The sequence below is a fragment of the Falco biarmicus genome, chromosome 4 (genome assembly GCF_023638135.1).
Source record: "Falco biarmicus isolate bFalBia1 chromosome 4, bFalBia1.pri, whole genome shotgun sequence".
NCBI lineage: Eukaryota > Metazoa > Chordata > Aves > Falconiformes > Falconidae > Falco > Falco biarmicus.
In genome coordinates, this window is record NC_079291.1 from 64,910,972 (window position 1) to 64,924,918 (window position 13,947).

The window sequence follows — 13,947 nt, forward strand, 5'->3', positions numbered from 1 at the left end:
CCCTCCCGCGTCATCGTGAGCCCTGTCCGCTGGGCACCCCTGCCTGGTCAAAGACCCCCACCAGGCACTTGCTGCCTTCCGAGCCCAGCCCGATGCCGCAAGGTACTCACTGGTGCGCACTGGCTGTTCGTTGTAGCCTGGGAAAAGAGAGAGAGAGAGGGGGTCATGATCTGGGGCTGGAGCTGGGGACGGGGCAGCCTTGGGGCTGGGTGGTGCACGACAGCAGAGGAGGCAGAGAGAGGAGCAATGGTCACCGTTGACGTAGAGGCTGTCCTTGTCCAGGCTGTAGGGTCCCAGCCGCGTGATGCCTCCGGTCTTGTTGCTGACTTCATGGTAGAGGCGCACCCTGTCCAAGGGCAGGGCGGAGGGCTCCTTCCTGTAGGTGCAGACTGCGTCCACCGCCGTGTCGTCCCCTTCCCTCACTGGCCTGGAAAACACAGCGCCGTGCCTGAGCACCCCTCGAGGCTCTGCGCCCTCTCGCTACAAGGCCAGGCCTTGGGGCTTCCACAGCCGTCCCTGCGTGGGAACGCAAGCTCTGCCTGCCCAACCCGTGCGTGCGTGGTGGCCGGCCACTGCTCTCCTGCCTCCCCTGACGCCCTGGGGCGCTTCAAGGAACATGGGGCCCGGCAGGGCATTTGAGTCATCCTGGGGCTACGCGGCAACGGCCCCATGGGCAAGAGGGCAGCCAGCCAGGGAGCCCCTAAGGCGGGAGGGCGTCAGGGAGAGGGTCGTGCCTCCTTATTCCAGGCGGCAAGAGAGCACGGGAGCGTGACGGGCCCCCTCAGCCAGTCGTGGCACCTGCAAAGGGGCACTCGGGCATGGCCCATACCTGAAGGCTGTTGTTTCACATCCACGGAAAGCGGGGCCAATGCTGCTTTCTTTCAGAAGGCGGTCGAGCTGCCGAGGAGAGAGGTTTTGCAGGTAAGCTCTACCCCGCTCCCTGCTCTTCCCCCAAGTTCATGGGGCTACCGGGGACACAGTGACTGCTGGAGCAGGGGGGCACATACCAAGGTGTTCATGTCTCTGCGCGTAGCGTTGAACTTTGCCGAGTGAGGAGTCGCCAGGTCGGAATTGTCGGGGAGATTGGTGATGGTGAAGTTGACGGTGAAATGCTCGAGGGCTGCAGGTGTCGTAGGTGGATGGCTGGGAGCTGCAAGAAGCAGAGATGGGGAGTGAGAATGTGCAAGAGCCAGGGTGTCAAGGCTCCTGGTGGACAAAGGCCGAGCTCTTCTGCCAGCCTCAGTCCCAAAGGGGAAGGCTGGCAGGCTGCGCGCCCTCCCGCGTCATCGTGAGCCCTGTCCGCTGGGCACCCCTGCCTGGTGAAAGACCCCCACCAGGCACTTGCTGCCTTCCGAGCCCAGCCCGATGCCGCAAGGTACTCACTGGTGCGCACTGGCTGTTCGTTGTAGCCTGGGAAAAGAGAGAGAGAGAGGGGGTCATGATCTGGGGCTGGAGCTGGGGACGGGGCAGCCTTGGGGCTGGGTGGTGCACGACAGCAGAGGAGGCAGAGAGAGGAGCAATGGTCACCGTTGACGTAGAGGCTGTCCTTGTCCAGGCTGTAGGGTCCCAGCCGCGTGATGCCTCCGGTCTTGTTGCTGACTTCATGGTAGAGGCGCACCCTGTCCAAGGGCAGGGCGGAGGGCTCCTTCCTGTAGGTGCAGACTGCGTCCACCGCCGTGTCGTCCCCTTCCCTCACTGGCCTGGAAAACACAGCGCCGTGCCTGAGCACCCCTCGAGGCTCTGCGCCCTCTCGCTACAAGGCCAGGCCTTGGGGTTTCCGCAGCCGTCCCTGCGTGGGAACGCAAGCTCTGCCTGCCCAACCCGTGCGTGCGTGGTGGCCGGCCACTGCTCTCCTGCCTCCCCTGACGCCCTGGGGCGCTTCAAGGAACATGGGGCCCGGCAGGGCATTTGAGTCGTCCTGGGGCTACGCGGAAACGGCCCCATGGGCAAGAGGGCAGCCAGCCAGGGAGCCCCTAAGGCGGGAGGGCGTCAGGGAGAGGGTCGTGCCTCCTTATTCCAGGCGGCAAGAGAGCACGGGAGCGTGACGGGCCCCCTCAGCCAGTCGTGGCACCTGCAAAGGGGCACTCGGGCATGGCCCATACCTGAAGGCTGTTGTTTCACATCCACGGAAAGCGGGGCCAATGCTGCTTTCTTTCAGAAGGCGGTCGAGCTGCCGAGGAGAGAGGTTTTGCAGGTAAGCTCTACCCCGCACCCTGCTCTTCCCCCAAGTTCATGGGGCTACCGGGGACACAGTGACTGCTGGAGCAGGGGGGCACGTACCAAGGTGTTCATGACTCTGCGCGTAGCGTTGAACTTTGCCGAGTGAGGAGTCGCCAGGTCGGAATTGTCGGGGAGATTGGTGATGGTGAAGTTGACGGTGAAATGCTCGAGGGCTGCAGGTGTCGTAGGTGGATGGCTGGGAGCTGCAAGAAGCAGAGATGGGGAGTGAGAATGTGCAAGAGCCAGGGTGTCAAGGCTCCTGGTGGACAAAGGCCGAGCTCTTCTGCCAGCCTCAGTCCCAAAGGGGAAGGCTAGCAGGCTGTGTGCCCTCCCGCGTCATCGTGAGCCCTGTCCGCTGGGCACCCCTGCCTGGTGAAAGACCCCCACCAGGCACTTGCTGCCTTCCGAGCCCAGCCTGATGCCGCAAGGTACTCACTGGTGTGCACTGGCTGTTCGTTGTAGCCTGGGAAAAGAGAGAGAGAGAGGGGGTCATGATCTGGGGCTGGAGCTGGGGACGGGGCAGCCTTGGGGCTGGGTGGTGCACGACAGCAGAGGAGGCAGAGAGAGGAGCAATGGTCACCGTTGACGTAGAGGCTGTCCTTGTCCAGGCTGTAGGGTCCCAGCCGCGTGATGCCTCTGGTCTTGTTGCTGACTTCATGGTAGAGGCGCACCCTGTCCAAGGGCAGGGCGGAGGGCTCCTTCCTGTAGGTGCAGACTGCGTCCACCGCCGTGTCGTCCCCTTCCCTCACTGGCCTGGAAAACACAGCGCCGTGCCTGAGCACCCCTCGAGGCTCTGCGCCCTCTCGCTACAAGGCCAGGCCTTGGGGCTTCCGCAGCCGTCCCTGCGTGGGAACGCAAGCTCTGCCTGCCCAACCCGTGCGTGCGTGGTGGCCGGCCACTGCTCTCCTGCCTCCCCTGACGCCCTGGGGCGCTTCAAGGAACATGGGGCCCGGCAGGGCATTTGAGTCGTCCTGGGGCTACGCGGCAACGGCCCCATGGGCAAGAGGGCAGCCAGCCAGGGAGCCCCTAAGGCGGGAGGGCGTCAGGGAGAGGGTCGTGCCTCCTTATTCCAGGCGGCAAGAGAGCACAGGAGCGTGACGGGCCCCCTCAGCCAGTTGTGGCGCCTGCAAAGGGGCACTCAGGCATGGCCCATACCTGAAGGCTGTTGTTTCACATCCACGGAAAGCGGGGCCAATGCTGCTTTCTTTCAGAAGGCGGTCGAGCTGCCGAGGAGAGAGGTTTTGCAGGTAAGCTCTACCCCGCTCCCTGCTCTTCCCCCAAGTTCATGGGGCTACCGGGGACACAGTGACTGCTGGAGCAGGGGGGCACATACCAAGGTGTTCATGTCTCTGCGCGTAGCGTTGAACTTTGCCGAGTGAGGAGTCGCCAGGTCGGAATTGTCGGGGAGATTGGTGATGGTGAAGTTGACGGTGAAATGCTCGAGGGCTGCAGGTGTCGTAGGTGGATGGCTGGGAGCTGCAAGAAGCAGAGATGGGGAGTGAGAATGTGCAAGAGCCAGGGTGTCAAGGCTCCTGGTGGACAAAGGCCGAGCTCTTCTGCCAGCCTCAGTCCCAAAGGGGAAGGCTAGCAGGCTGCGCGCCCTTCCGCGGCAAAGTGAGCCCTGTCCGCTGGGAACCCCTGCCTGGTGAAAGACCCCCACCAGGCACTTGCTGCCTTCCGAGCCCAGCCCGATGCCGCAAGGTACTCACTGGTGCGCACTGGCTGTTCGTTGTAGCCTGGGAAAAGAGAGAGAGAGAGGGGGTCATGATCTGGGGCTGGAGCTGGGGACGGGGCAGCCTTGGGGCTGGGTGGTGCACGACAGCAGAGGAGGCAGAGAGAGGAGCAATGGTCACCGTTGACGTAGAGGCTGTCCTTGTCCAGGCTGTAGGGTCCCAGCAGCGTGATGCCTCTGGTCTTGTTGCTGACTTCATGGTAGAGGCGCACCCTGTCCAAGGGCAGGGCGGAGGGCTCCTTCCTGTAGGTGCAGACTGCGTCCACCGCCGTGTCGTCCCCTTCCCTCACTGGCCTGGAAAACACAGCGCCGTGCCTGAGCACCCCTCGAGGCTCTGCGCCCTCTCGCTACAAGGCCAGGCCTTGGGGCTTCCACAGCCGTCCCTGCGTGGGAACGCAAGCTCTGCCTGCCCAACCCGTGCGTGCGTGGTGGCCGGCCACTGCTCTCCTGCCTCCCCTGACGCCCTGGGGCGCTTCAAGGAACATGGGGCCCGGCAGGGCATTTGAGTCGTCCTGGGGCTACGCGGCAACGGCCCCATGGGCAAGAGGGCAGCCAGCCAGGGAGCCCCTAAGGCGGGAGGGCGTCAGGGAGAGGGTCGTGCCTCCTTATTCCAGGCGGCAAGAGAGCACAGGAGCGTGACGGGCCCCCTCAGCCAGTTGTGGCGCCTGCAAAGGGGCACTCAGGCATGGCCCATACCTGAAGGCTGTTGTTTCACATCCACGGAAAGCGGGGCCAATGCTGCTTTCTTTCAGAAGGCGGTCGAGCTGCCGAGGAGAGAGGTTTTGCAGGTAAGCTCTACCCCGCTCCCTGCTCTTCCCCCAAGTTCATGGGGCTACCGGGGACACAGTGACTGCTGGAGCAGGGGGGCACATACCAAGGTGTTCATGACTCTGCGCGTAGCGTTGAACTTTGCCGAGTGAGGAGTCGCCAGGTCGGAATTGTCGGGGAGATTGGTGATGGTGAAGTTGACGGTGAAATGCTCGAGGGCTGCAGGTGTCGTAGGTGGATGGCTGGGAGCTGCAAGAAGCAGAGATGGGGAGTGAGAATGTGCAAGAGCCAGGGTGTCAAGGCTCCTGGTGGACAAAGGCCGAGCTCTTCTGCCAGCCTCAGTCCCAAAGGGGAAGGCTAGCAGGCTGTGTGCCCTCCCGCGTCATCGTGAGCCCTGTCCGCTGGGCACCCCTGCCTGGTCAAAGACCCCCACCAGGCACTTGCTGCCTTCCGAGCCCAGCCTGATGCCGCAAGGTACTCACTGGTGTGCACTGGCTGTTCGTTGTAGCCTGGGAAAAGAGAGAGAGAGAGGGGGTCATGATCTGGGGCTGGAGCTGGGGACGGGGCAGCCTTGGGGCTGGGTGGTGCACGACAGCAGAGGAGGCAGAGAGAGGAGCAATGGTCACCGTTGACGTAGAGGCTGTCCTTGTCCAGGCTGTAGGGTCCCAGCCGCGTGATGCCTCTGGTCTTGTTGCTGACTTCATGGTAGAGGCGCACCCTGTCCAAGGGCAGGGCGGAGGGCTCCTTCCTGTAGGTGCAGACTGCGTCCACCGCCGTGTCGTCCCCTTCCCTCACTGGCCTGGAAAACACAGCGCCGTGCCTGAGCACCCCTCGAGGCTCTGCGCCCTCTCGCTACAAGGCCAGGCCTTGGGGCTTCCGCAGCCGTCCCTGCGTGGGAACGCAAGCTCTGCCTGCCCAACCCGTGCGTGCGTGGTGGCCGGCCACTGCTCTCCTGCCTCCCCTGACGCCCTGGGGCGCTTCAAGGAACATGGGGCCCGGCAGGGCATTTGAGTCGTCCTGGGGCTACGCGGCAACGGCCCCATGGGCAAGAGGGCAGCCAGCCAGGGAGCCCCTAAGGCGGGGAGGGCGTCAGGGAGAGGGTCGTGCCTCCTTATTCCAGGCGGCAAGAGAGCACGGGAGCATGACGGGCCCCCTCAGCCAGTCGTGGCACCTGCAAAGGGGCACTCGGGCATGGCCCATACCTGAAGGCTGTTGTTTCACATCCACGGAAAGCGGGGCCAATGCTGCTTTCTTTCAGAAGGCGGTCGAGCTGCCGAGGAGAGAGGTTTTGCAGGTAAGCTCTACCCCGCACCCTGCTCTTCCCCCAAGTTCATGGGGCTACCGGGGACACAGTGACTGCTGGAGCAGGGGGGCACGTACCAAGGTGTTCATGACTCTGCGCGTAGCGTTGAACTTTGCCGAGTGAGGAGTCGCCAGGTCGGAATTGTCGGGGAGATTGGTGATGGTGAAGTTGACAGTGAAATGCTCGAGGGCTGCAGGTGTCGTAGGTGGATGGCTGGGAGCTGCAAGAAGCAGAGATGGGGAGTGAGAATGTGCAAGAGCCAGGGTGTCAAGGCTCCTGGTGGACAAAGGCCGAGCTCTTCTGCCAGCCTCAGTCCCGAAGGGGAAGGCTAGCAGGCTGCGCGCCCTTCCGCGGCAAAGTGAGCCCTGTCCGCTGGGCACCCCTGCCTGGTCAAAGACCCCCACCAGGCACTTGCTGCCTTCCGAGCCCAGCCCGATGCCGCAAGGTACTCACTGGTGCGCACTGGCTGTTCGTTGTAGCCTGGGAAAAGAGAGAGAGAGAGGGGGTCATGATCTGGGGCTGGAGCTGGGGACGGGGCAGCCTTGGGGCTGGGTGGTGCACGACAGCAGAGGAGGCAGAGAGAGGAGCAATGGTCACCGTTGACGTAGAGGCTGTCCTTGTCCAGGCTGTAGGGTCCCAGCCGCGTGATGCCTCCGGTCTTGTTGCTGACTTCATGGTAGAGGCGCACCCTGTCCAAGGGCAGGGCGGAGGGCTCCTTCCTGTAGGTGCAGACTGCGTCCACCGCCGTGTCGTCCCCTTCCCTCACTGGCCTGGAAAACACAGCGCCGTGCCTGAGCACCCCTCGAGGCTCTGCGCCCTCTCGCTACAAGGCCAGGCCTTGGGGCTTCCGCAGCCGTCCCTGCGTGGGAACGCAAGCTCTGCCTGCCCAACCCGTGCGTGCGTGGTGGCCGGCCACTGCTCTCCTGCCTCCCCTGACGCCCTGGGGCGCTTCAAGGAACATGGGGCCCGGCAGGGCATTTGAGTCGTCCTGGGGCTACGCGGCAACGGCCCCATGGGCAAGAGGGCAGCCAGCCAGGGAGCCCCTAAGGCGGGAGGGCGTCAGGGAGAGGGTCGTGCCTCCTTATTCCAGGCGGCAAGAGAGCACGGGAGCATGACGGGCCCCCTCAGCCAGTCGTGGCACCTGCAAAGGGGCACTCGGGCATGGCCCATACCTGAAGGCTGTTGTTTCACATCCACGGAAAGCGGGGCCAATGCTGCTTTCTTTCAGAAGGCGGTCGAGCTGCCGAGGAGAGAGGTTTTGCAGGTAAGCTCTACCCCGCACCCTGCTCTTCCCCCAAGTTCATGGGGCTACCGGGGACACAGTGACTGCTGGAGCAGGGGGGCACGTACCAAGGTGTTCATGACTCTGCGCGTAGCGTTGAACTTTGCCGAGTGAGGAGTCGCCAGGTCGGAATTGTCGGGGAGATTGGTGATGGTGAAGTTGACAGTGAAATGCTCGAGGGCTGCAGGTGTCGTAGGTGGATGGCTGGGAGCTGCAAGAAGCAGAGATGGGGAGTGAGAATGTGCAAGAGCCAGGGTGTCAAGGCTCCTGGTGGACAAAGGCCGAGCTCTTCTGCCAGCCTCAGTCCCAAAGGGGAAGGCTGGCAGGCTGCGCGCCCTCCCGCGTCATCGTGAGCCCTGTCCGCTGGGCACCCCTGCCTGGTCAAAGACCCCCACCAGGCACTTGCTGCCTTCCGAGCCCAGCCCGATGCCGCAAGGTACTCACTGGTGCGCACTGGCTGTTCGTTGTAGCCTGGGAAAAGAGAGAGAGAGAGGGGGTCATGATCTGGGGCTGGAGCTGGGGACGGGGCAGCCTTGGGGCTGGGTGGTGCACGACAGCAGAGGAGGCAGAGAGAGGAGCAATGGTCACCGTTGACGTAGAGGCTGTCCTTGTCCAGGCTGTAGGGTCCCAGCAGCGTGATGCCTCTGGTCTTGTTGCTGACTTCATGGTAGAGGCGCACCCTGTCCAAGGGCAGGGCGGAGGGCTCCTTCCTGTAGGTGCAGACTGCGTCCACCGCCGTGTCGTCCCCTTCCCTCACTGGCCTGGAAAACACAGCGCCGTGCCTGAGCACCCCTCGAGGCTCTGCGCCCTCTCGCTACAAGGCCAGGCCTTGGGGCTTCCGCAGCCGTCCCTGCGTGGGAACGCAAGCTCTGCCTGCCCAACCCGTGCGTGCGTGGTGGCCGGCCACTGCTCTCCTGCCTCCCCTGACGCCCTGGGGCGCTTCAAGGAACATGGGGCCCGGCAGGGCATTTGAGTCATCCTGGGGCTACGCGGCAACGGCCCCATGGGCAAGAGGGCAGCCAGCCAGGGAGCCCCTAAGGCGGGAGGGCGTCAGGGAGAGGGTCGTGCCTCCTTATTCCAGGCGGCAAGAGAGCACAGGAGCATGACAGGCCCCCTCAGCCAGTCGTGGCGCCTGCAAAGGGGCACTCAGGCATGGCCCATACCTGAAGGCTGTTGTTTCACATCCACGGAAAGCGGGGCCAATGCTGCTTTCTTTCAGAAGGCGGTCGAGCTGCCGAAGAGAGAGGTTTTGCAGGTAAGCTCTACCCCGCTCCCTGCTCTTCCCCCAAGTTCATGGGGCTACCGGGGACACAGTGACTGCTGGAGCAGGGGGGCACATACCAAGGTGTTCATGTCTCTGCGCGTAGCGTTGAACTTTGCCGAGTGAGGAGTCGCCAGGTCGGAATTGTCGGGGAGATTGGTGATGGTGAAGTTGACGGTGAAATGCTCGAGGGCTGCAGGTGTCGTAGGTGGATGGCTGGGAGCTGCAAGAAGCAGAGATGGGGAGTGAGAATGTGCAAGAGCCAGGGTGTCAAGGCTCCTGGTGGACAAAGGCCGAGCTCTTCTGCCAGCCTCAGTCCCGAAGGGGAAGGCTAGCAGGCTGCGCGCCCTTCCGCGTCATCGTGAGCCCTGTCCGCTGGGCACCCCTGCCTGGTCAAAGACCCCCACCAGGCACTTGCTGCCTTCCGAGCCCAGCCCGATGCCGCAAGGTACTCACTGGTGCGCACTGGCTGTTCGTTGTAGCCTGGGAAAAGAGAGAGAGAGAGGGGGTCATGATCTGGGGCTGGAGCTGGGGACGGGGCAGCCTTGGGGCTGGGTGGTGCACGACAGCAGAGGAGGCAGAGAGAGGAGCAATGGTCACCGTTGACGTAGAGGCTGTCCTTGTCCAGGCTGTAGGGTCCCAGCCGCGTGATGCCTCTGGTCTTGTTGCTGACTTCATGGTAGAGGCGCACCCTGTCCAAGGGCAGGGCGGAGGGCTCCTTCCTGTAGGTGCAGACTGCGTCCACCGCCGTGTCGTCCCCTTCCCTCACTGGCCTGGAAAACACAGCGCCGTGCCTGAGCACCCCTCAAGGCTCTGCACCCTCTCGCTACAAGGCCAGGCCTTGGGGCTTCCGCAGCCGTCCTTGCGCGGGAACGCAAGCTCTGCCTGCCCAACCCGTGCGTGCGTGGTGGCCGGCCACTGCTCTCCTGCCTCCCCTGACGCCCTGGGGCGCTTCAAGGAACATGGGGCCCGGCAGGGCATTTGAGTCGTCCTGGGGCTACGCGGCAACGGCCCCATGGGCAAGAGGGCAGCCAGCCAGGGAGCCCCTAAGGCGGGAGGGCGTCAGGGAGAGGGTCGTGCCTCCTTATTCCAGGCGGCAAGAGAGCACAGGAGCGTGACGGGCCCCCTCAGCCAGTCGTGGCACCTGCAAAGGGGCACTCGGGCATGGCCCATACCTGAAGGCTGTTGTTTCACATCCACGGAAAGCGGGGCCAATGCTGCTTTCTTTCAGAAGGCGGTCGAGCTGCCGAGGAGAGAGGTTTTGCAGGTAAGCTCTATCCCGCTCCCTGCTCTTCCCCCAAGTTCATGGGGCTACCGGGGACACAGTGACTGCTGGAGCAGGGGGGCACATACCAAGGTGTTCATGTCTCTGCGCGTAGCGTTGAACTTTGCCGAGTGAGGAGTCGCCAGGTCGGAATTGTCGGGGAGATTGGTGATGGTGAAGTTGACGGTGAAATGCTCGAGGGCTGCAGGTGTCGTAGGTGGATGGCTGGGAGCTGCAAGAAGCAGAGATGGGGAGTGAGAATGTGCAAGAGCCAGGGTGTCAAGGCTCCTGGTGGACAAAGGCCGAGCTCTTCTGCCAGCCTCAGTCCCAAAGGGGAAGGCTAGCAGGCTGCGCGCCCTTCCGCGTCATCGTGAGCCCTGTCCGCTGGGCACCCCTGCCTGGTCAAAGACCCCCACCAGGCACTTGCTGCCTTCCGAGCCCAGCCCGATGCCGCAAGGTACTCACTGGTGCGCACTGGCTGTTCGTTGTAGCCTGGGAAAAGAGAGAGAGAGAGGGGGTCATGATCTGGGGCTGGAGCTGGGGACGGGGCAGCCTTGGGGCTGGGTGGTGCACGACAGCAGAGGAGGCAGAGAGAGGAGCAATGGTCACCGTTGACGTAGAGGCTGTCCTTGTCCAGGCTGTAGGGTCCCAGCCGCGTGATGCCTCTGGTCTTGTTGCTGACTTCATGGTAGAGGCGCACCCTGTCCAAGGGCAGGGCGGAGGGCTCCTTCCTGTAGGTGCAGACTGCGTCCACCGCCGTGTCGTCCCCTTCCCTCACTGGCCTGGAAAACACAGCGCCGTGCCTGAGCACCCCTCAAGGCTCTGCACCCTCTCGCTACAAGGCCAGGCCTTGGGGCTTCCGCAGCCGTCCTTGCGCGGGAACGCAAGCTCTGCCTGCCCAACCCGTGCGTGCGTGGTGGCCGGCCACTGCTCTCCTGCCTCCCCTGACGCCCTGGGGCGCTTCAAGGAACATGGGGCCCGGCAGGGCATTTGAGTCGTCCTGGGGCTACGCGGCAACGGCCCCATGGGCAAGAGGGCAGCCAGCCAGGGAGCCCCTAAGGCGGGAGGGCGTCAGGGAGAGGGTCGTGCCTCCTTATTCCAGGCGGCAAGAGAGCACAGGAGCGTGACGGGCCCCCTCAGCCAGTCGTGGCACCTGCAAAGGGGCACTCGGGCATGGCCCATACCTGAAGGCTGTTGTTTCACATCCACGGAAAGCGGGGCCAATGCTGCTTTCTTTCAGAAGGCGGTCGAGCTGCCGAGGAGAGAGGTTTTGCAGGTAAGCTCTATCCCGCTCCCTGCTCTTCCCCCAAGTTCATGGGGCTACCGGGGACACAGTGACTGCTGGAGCAGGGGGGCACGTACCAAGGTGTTCATGACTCTGCGCGTAGCGTTGAACTTTGCCGAGTGAGGAGTCGCCAGGTCGGAATTGTCGGGGAGATTGGTGATGGTGAAGTTGACGGTGAAATGCTCGAGGGCTGCAGGTGTCGTAGGTGGATGGCTGGGAGCTGCAAGAAGCAGAGATGGGGAGTGAGAATGTGCAAGAGCCAGGGTGTCAAGGCTCCTGGTGGACAAAGGCCGAGCTCTTCTGCCAGCCTCAGTCCCAAAGGGGAAGGCTAGCAGGCTGCGCGCCCTCCCGCGTCATCGTGAGCCCTGTCCGCTGGGCACCCCTGCCTGGTCAAAGACCCCCACCAGGCACTTGCTGCCTTCCGAGCCCAGCCCGATGCCGCAAGGTACTCACTGGTGCGCACTGGCTGTTCGTTGTAGCCTGGGAAAAGAGAGAGAGAGAGAGAGAGAGAGAGGAGGTCATGATCTGGGGCTGGAGCTGGGGACGGGGCAGCCTTGGGGCTGGGTGGTGCACGACAGCAGAGGAGGCAGAGAGAGGAGCAATGGTCACCGTTGACGTAGAGGCTGTCCTTGTCCAGGCTGTAGGGTCCCAGCCGCGTGATGCCTCCGGTCTTGTTGCTGACTTCATGGTAGAGGCGCACCCTGTCCAAGGGCAGGGCGGAGGGCTCCTTCCTGTAGGTGCAGACTGCGTCCACCGCCGTGTCGTCCCCTTCCCTCACTGGCCTGGAAAACACAGCACCATGCCTGAGCACCCCTCGAGGCTCTGCGCCCTCTCGCTACAAGGCCAGGCCTTGGGGCTTCCGCAGCCGTCCCTGCGTGGGAACGCAAGCTCTGCCTGCCCAACCCGTGCGTGCGTGGTGGCCGGCCACTGCTCTCCTGCCTCCCCTGACGCCCTGGGGCGCTTCAAGGAACATGGGGCCCGGCAGGGCATTTGAGTCGTCCTGGGGCTACGCGGCAACGGCCCCATGGGCAAGAGGGCAGCCAGCCAGGGAGCCCCTAAGGCGGGAGGGCGTCAGGGAGAAGGTCGTGCCTCCTTATTCCAGGCGGCAAGAGAGCACGGGAGCGTGACGGGCCCCCTCAGCCAGTCGTGGCGCCTGCAAAGGGGCACTCAGGCATGGCCCATACCTGAAGGCTGTTGTTTCACATCCACGGAAAGCGGGGCCAATGCTGCTTTCTTTCAGAAGGCGGTCGAGCTGCCGAGGAGAGAGGTTTTGCAGGTAAGCTCTACCCCGCTCCCTGCTCTTCCCCCAAGTTCATGGGGCTACCGGGGACACAGTGACTGCTGGAGCAGGGGGGCACATACCAAGGTGTTCATGACTCTGCGCGTAGCGTTGAACTTTGCCGAGTGAGGAGTCGCCAGGTCGGAATTGTCGGGGAGATTGGTGATTGTGAAGTTGACGGTGAAATGCTCGAGGGCTGCAGGTGTCGTAGGTGGATGGCTGGGAGCTGCAAGAAGCAGAGATGGGGAGTGAGAATGTGCAGGAGCCAGGGTGTCGAGGCTGCTGGTGTGAGAACTCAGAGGTATCTGTTCAGACATCCCTCTGTTGTCATCCTGTTTTTAATGCTTTGATGTTTTCTGGATCTGTCTTTTTTGTATCACCAAATTTATTGTACCATTTTTATTTTCAAGAAATGATATGTCTTATATTTTAACTTTAATTATGAAAATTAATTTAACTTACTTAAATATTAAGTTACTTGAATAATTTTTTTTATCCTCTATGTTGATGTAAGATCCATATCAGTATTTCTGTGTTTTTTAATTACATTAGCATTATTAAGTAACATTGATTTGATTCACATTTTCATGTACTTCAAAATTTTTAAAGTGTATAAATGATCACTATTCTTTACGTGACTTTTATTTAGAGACTTGGATTGATATTTAATATTTAAGAACTGATATTCAGAACAATACACTGTAGCTGAAATAACTTCATCTAATGCAGAAAATGAGAATCATATTGTTGTTATACTAGGCTATGCAATTTAGTTAATTTATCAAGGAAGTAACGTCATCTTGTAGAAAAAAACTTAGAAATATATGCTCTCATTATATACCCTTAAACATGAAGTGATATTCTACAGTGATAGAGATAGAATTTTATCATACACATATCACTTTAACAAAATGTATTTATTATTTAAAACTTATTTTCCTATGACTTATATGTATTTTCAAAAAATAACATGATCTATAGGTCCTATAAAAGATATATGTATGGTACCTGTAGTATAAGATAAATAAATATCACTTTTCTGTGTACCATGTGGAGCTGTGATGCAAGAGACAAGATCAGCAGATGATGTTCGACATATCTTGGATGTGACTGCAGTGGTTGTTGCAGCTGTTGGGCTGGAAGTTTCTGCTCTGGTGGAGAGGAGCATGGAGGTTGTTCCAAGAGCAGACGTTTGTGCTGCAGTGGAAGAGGGTGAAGCTGTAGTCTGTGCAGGAGACGTGGACTGGAGAGGTGTCCTGGAGGTGGCCCCTGTGCTTGCCTCAGGAGTTGATGTGCCCTTACCAGTAGTAGTGGAGGTTGACCCCAGGGTAGATTTGGGTGTAGCTGTGGTCACCACTGGGGATGTTGTTTCCATTACCGTGGTGAGTGTAGTAGATGAGGTGGTAGTAAGAGTTGGGCTTGTTCCAGGAGCAGAGGAGGATGTTTCTGCAAGGAGCGTGGTGGAAGAAGCTGTTGATTCTGCAGCTGCGGTGGTGGTGGGAGTAGCAGCGGATGTTCCAGCTGGGCTGGAAGTGACTGCAGTGGTTGTTGCA